This window comes from Myotis lucifugus, unplaced genomic scaffold (genome assembly GCF_000147115.1).
Source record: "Myotis lucifugus unplaced genomic scaffold, Myoluc2.0 scaffold_10, whole genome shotgun sequence".
Classification (NCBI taxonomy): domain Eukaryota; kingdom Metazoa; phylum Chordata; class Mammalia; order Chiroptera; family Vespertilionidae; genus Myotis; species Myotis lucifugus.
Window position 1 is genome coordinate 1,985,968 of NW_005871058.1, and position 6,000 is coordinate 1,991,967.

Sequence of the window (6,000 nt, forward strand, 5' to 3'; positions counted from 1 at the left end):
AGCTCAATCTAAGCCAATCGACACATTTTCTTGTGTCATACTTAATATCACCTCTGTGTGTTATAAAGAAGATTCATAACCTTCCTTCTACAGGTAAAAATGAAACTGAGCAATCAAATGAGTTGCTCTAAGTCATCTGGGTAGAAAGTCTCAGAAGCCCACATTGTGAGAAGCACAAAGTTAAGTCACTGGGCAAGGATTAGGACTGGATTTTGATTCTTTCAATACTATACATATATGGCACTAGATTTGACATTATTCAAACAAAGATGGATTACAGGATGGAGTATCAGGGGATTGGATTTACTCTCCATCCTCATAAAACAAGAAAAGCAATAAAATAAATGAAACGCCAGTTTTCAGACATTGCAGGCAATATAGGACGTGATCCCTGTAGAAGGGAAACAAATGAGGTGAGCCTATGACTGCAACAGCTTATGGCCTAGAGGCAGTTTCTAGGCCATAGGAAAGAAATGGGGGACCTGAACAGTGCCCAGTGATCTTGCTGTGTTGAAGAGAAACATAGCATAGTTTAGGAAGGCTAAGGCAGCTAGAATTTGTGAGGCAGAGCATGGGAGAAGAGGAAGGTGCTCGGGTGATTACTTATAAGGCATTTAGAAAAGTACCTGGCATATAGAAATGAGGCAAGAGAGTAAGCTAAAAAAATTCCTTGGCAAGTGGAATGGGGAAGCCAAGACAGATAGTTGAACAAACTGGCGGAGCAATTTATAGCTACATACAAGTGGTCACCTCCCTAGAGATAACATCTAGGCCTCAGTTGTATTTCAGCTCCAGGCCCAGAAAAGCAGCAAAAGGAGGTGGTCGAAGCCAGGAGCAGCTGCAATGACCAATGACCCCCTGCCCTGGTGCTGACCAATCAGCAGAGACGCTGAAAGAGCACATCTGGAAAGCTGATGAATATGCTGCTGAAACCTTCCCTGAGACCTCCCCTAAGATTCCCAACGGCAAAAGAGAGAATAAAGCCCTTAAGACAAAGGACCCAGCTCAAGCTCTCCCTCCTAGGAGCACGCATCACATTTCTTCCCCCTCAGGCAAGCATCTCCTAAAGGCGCGAAGGCTCCCCAGGAGACTTGCAACCAGGGGAGCAGTGGTCAGCAGCAGCTTGTCCCCCACTTACCCCCAAATCTGTCTCCAAGGCTTTCTTTTCTCTTTTGACTTCTCAGTGAGCCAAAGCGGCCCTGCTTCAGCTCATTTGTTTCCTATAACATTTTTAGAAACCAAAGCAGCCCACCCCAGCTCATTTGTTTCCTGTAACACTTTTAGAAACCAAAGCAGTCCAGCCTAGGCTCTCCTGTTGTTTCTTCTATGCTAAGCCCTTCATTGTTTTACTGTCCCCAGCTTTAATAAACATACCCTCATAGTCACCTGGACTCATATTGTGAAATCTTTTCTGCACAAAGAACCCACACACTACCAGCTGGCCCTAGGCAGACCTTCCCAGGGCCAGGTTCCCTGACCGGTATCAGAAGGAGCTCAGTAAATTTTAATTATTTATTGTAACTATTATTACTGGTACTACCTGCATAAGATAATTTTAGGTGCGTCACGGGTAAATTTTTCATTTCAATATTTACATCTTTATTTTAGTGTATTTAGGAAAAATTTAATGTGATTATTAAAAGGCTTAGAATGAGCCTAAGTCTTTAAAAAATGAAAGTTGATGAAAGAAAAATAGTAAATAAAAAATAGTATAGGTAATACACAAAAAGCAAATCTTCCCAAATTAAAATTTAGGAAATACTGGAACTATACAATGCTCATTTATACGTATGAATTTCTATACTTAAAAAAAAAAAAAAAAGGCCTCTTGGCTTTAAATAACCTTGGGTATAGTTGACAGATATACAAGATATTACATAACCAGTAACGACTGGGACATTTCAATGATCCAAAACGTCAACTGACTACTCTCTCCATAAAAATAGAAACTGCATTTGTAACAGGGAGAAAAAAAACTGTTAAGACAGATCTTGCATGTGTGAAAAAATGTAATACTGGTGTAGTGTCAAAGGAGGACTTTGATCCTAGTGGAGTGATTCTAGTGATTTTGAGAGAAAATTCTTGGGGTTTCTAACAGACTGCCTGGTCTAACCCAGATCACTTGCCTGTGATACTGCTAAGGCGTTCACCTGCGCTGGATGAGGCACTTCCTTGTTTACCGAGGGAGGCTCCAGAGGCCTTGGGTGTCAGGAAGGGTAACACTGTTCTCAAGCCACTCAGGAAGGGCCCTGGGGGCTAACTGGTTTCAACAGGGATCTTGGGCCTCAGCTCTGGTTAGGGGCCAGCATTTGAGAAGGGCACACCCATTCCCAGGAAGTGAGGCAGGTTCCAAGCTGGGGAAAGAAGCCAGTCAGAGATGCAGTTGTTAACCAGCACTTCTGGGCTACAGGGGCTTTTTCTGTACGTTGAGAGGTAGGCTTCTTTTTCTATTTTGTGTGAAAAGTCATTTTAAAAAAACAAACTCCCAACTCTAGTACTTACTAGAGTTCTTGTTGAAAATGCCAGACTCCCATAGTGCTAAGGGGAACAGGAAGGAAGAGGGGCATGAAGAGAACCCCTGGGGTCAGATCTATCATCAAAGTCAACTGTACCTGGTGCTCTAACATCTGCTCAGTTTTATAACTTCACAAACTCCAAGTGGCCAGAGCCTTATGCCCAGGTCAAATACACGGAGTGTACACTGATTTAAAGCTCTTTCCATACACGACAGTGCCATGTTTTAGCCACACTTGAACCAGAATTCTCAAGGAGAAACCTTGGGAATCGAGTGCAGGAAGAACACAGGAATCAAGGGGCAAACCCCATGGCACAGCTACTTCCACATCACCTGCAGAAGTTCCTTCCTTCCAGACAGGGCTGGGACCAAGGTGCGGCACAATTTATTCTCAGGGTGGTGCACCTGCCGGCTTACATTCTGAGGCCTGAGTGCCTGCTTGCCTCACTCAAGTCCCTGCCCTGCTTCTAGACCTTTCACCTCCTGAAAGTTTGGTGTTTATATTTTATTTTAGAAGGAGAGGCCAATTCCTTATAAGAGTCCTGCCTTAATAAATGATACTTGTTAAGTTATTGAGCTGGATAAAAAAGGAAATAGACCAGATTTCAAAGAAACCAAACCTATACAAAAACTGAAAAGGAATCTACAGATTATTGCCTTTTCTTATTCCCCCAACAAATAACTCTTTATAGTGCAAAGGCAACTATAATCTAAATTATTAAGACAGGGAATAAAACATTTCTTAGGGTCTTTCTTACTTTCTCAGATATACTTGCTTTTCGATTCAACTTTCTATCATAAACAAAAGAAACTGTTCAGTGCCCTTTGACCTAGCTCTATGCTAGGCACCCATCTGCTATATACACACTCTTAACAGAGACACCAACGTGGATTTATATACACAGACCGAAAAGATAAAGCAAAAATATTTACTCAAATCAACTTAAACAATGGAGCCACAGTTTATACCAGTCAAAAAGAGGTGTATGAGGGTTTTATGGTAGATAAATGCTACTAGGCTGGAGTTTGAAAAACTAGATGGGAATCACTAAGTTTTCTCATATGCAAATGTAGGAATCACATTAAATAAGCCTTAAGGCCCTTCAAACGCTAGGGGTCTCTGATTCTACTTAGGATCAGGCAGCCAAGGAATGGGGGCCAAGGACAAGGCAGCATTAAGATAGAACTGCTTCATCAAAGTAAGGAGGAGGCCATTCAGTTCTTGTTTTCTCTATTCGCCCCAACTCCTGCTTACTCTTGGTAAACTTACCCAGGCCAAACAACTGCTAAGTATTTAAGACCCAATAAAACTGGATAAGGTTGGACAAACATGATCTCCCGATTACATTTTGTTATCTCATTTGTGCAGTCAATAATTCAGCAAATAGTTTTACTAAACCTCTTGCTTTATGTAAGGCACTGTGCTGAGGAGAATGGACAAATGAGCAATCGCTGTCTGAATTTAAAATTTGGCAGGTTGTCCTGCTCAGTAAAGACACACATAACCTAAATCAGGGGTAGGCAACATCCGGCCCTCGGGCTACATAAGGCCCACGATATCATTTGGTTTGGCCCTGACAAGGCATTAGAGTTAAGTAAATTAAATGTTTGACCAAATATTACAGGCTAATTTTTAAGTTGATAATTCTATATGGCCTGAGAATGATGTTATAAATACCCAAACGGCCTTTGGCAGAAAAAAAGGCTCCCCAAATGGAGAACAAAGTCCTGCGGTGAAGCATAGCTTTCATTTTTGGGATCCTGGTCTCCATTTAAAGCTATATACCCTGAAGAGGTTAATTTCCCTTCAGTTTCCTCATCTATAAAATGGGAATAATAATAGTACCTTTTCGTAAGTCCTTGAGAGAATTAAATGAAGTAACAGACAAAAGCAGCTTCAAATAACACCAGGTACAACATAGTCAATACCTGGTCAACATTAGTTCTTATTATTAGAGTTTAGATTAGAAGATTAAGTGATTGATTTGACTCCAGAGAAGGAAGAAATATTTCATCAGGAGTTAGTGTTAGATCTGGGCATTAAAAGATGGCAGTAGGACAGGAGAAAGGAAGAGGAAGGAGAAAAGAGAGGGACAAGGAGAGAAAGCCTTTCTGTATAGTAAGCAGTTCCATTTGGCTGGAGTGGAAAGGTCCTTAACAGAAATGGTGGTGTGAAATGCAATTCAGAGTACTTGCATTAACTTTTTCCTATTAATTTCCCTTCATCCCCCAGTCATGTCCTAAAAACTAACACACTAATTAAGAAATAGATCAAATCTTATTAATATAGATATGTAGTCTGCATTACATACATGTAATCCTCTATGAGTAAGATTATTTCTTAGTAAAGGCCTGGTGCACAAAATCCGTGCATGAGTAGAGTCCCTAGGCCTGGCCAATCAGGGCTGCTCTGTGGGGGGACCAGTGGGATGATCTAGGGGGCCCCCTGCTGGCACCTGCCTTGGCCAGCCTGGAGCCACCTGCTCGCTGGCCCCGCCCCCCACTGCTGCCACCACCAGTCGCCTCCCTCTGCAGGGCAATCAGGGGGCCCCTGATGGCACCCGCCTTGGCTGGCCTGGGGCCTGCGGGCTTGGGGCAGCTCCTGCATTGAGCATCTGTCCCCTGGTGGTCAGTGTGCATCATAGTGACCGGTCGTGCTGCTGGTTGTTCCACTGTTGAGTCAATTTGCATATTAGGCTTTTATTATATAGCATATGGGTAGATAAGCCTAAACCTCTAAATCTAAAACCCTTATGTGTTTTTCCTGATCCTTTATGGAAGCAATCTGTCAAGTCTGAAAAAGCACAAAGAATTCTTAAGTCTAAGCATAAGGAAAACAAGTTCCAAGGCAGATTAAAGTCACTTAACCTCTGGGCCTCAATTTCCTCTTATTAAAAATATATAGTACTACTGTTACTTCAAGATGAATAGACAGAAGGATATTAAAATGGTGGAAAGACTACTGTAGGAAGGAAAAAATTTGCCAACGTCCTTGGGTTGATATAAGACACAAATGCAACAATGGATGTGAAAGCACTTTACATACCTGATAAATATTGTATAAGATACAAGGTTTTTTTCCTACATACCATATACAAAAAGGCAGGAACTCCAGATAAGAAGGTGGTAGTATATGTAAAAAATATATAAACTTTGGTGTCAGACAGACTTAGATTAGAATCCTAGCTCTGTGATCTGAAGCAGAACAGCGCTTTTCTTTCATGTTGCTGCTGGAATCATCAGACAGGCCATGTGAGTCCTGCAAAGGTGTTTCTCCTCACTGCTTCAGCCACTTAGAAGCATGTGCAGGATCTATCGACATATTTTAGAAACTCTTCTTGCTTTCATCTTAGCCCTTACCTCCCTTTTTAGATCATTCTGATTTTTTTACTTTTTTTTAAATTGCCCCCCCCTTTTTAAAAGAGGTTGAGCCTAAAAATTAGTTAATTATACTTTGACCTCTTCCTTCACTCCCCTCCCTGTAC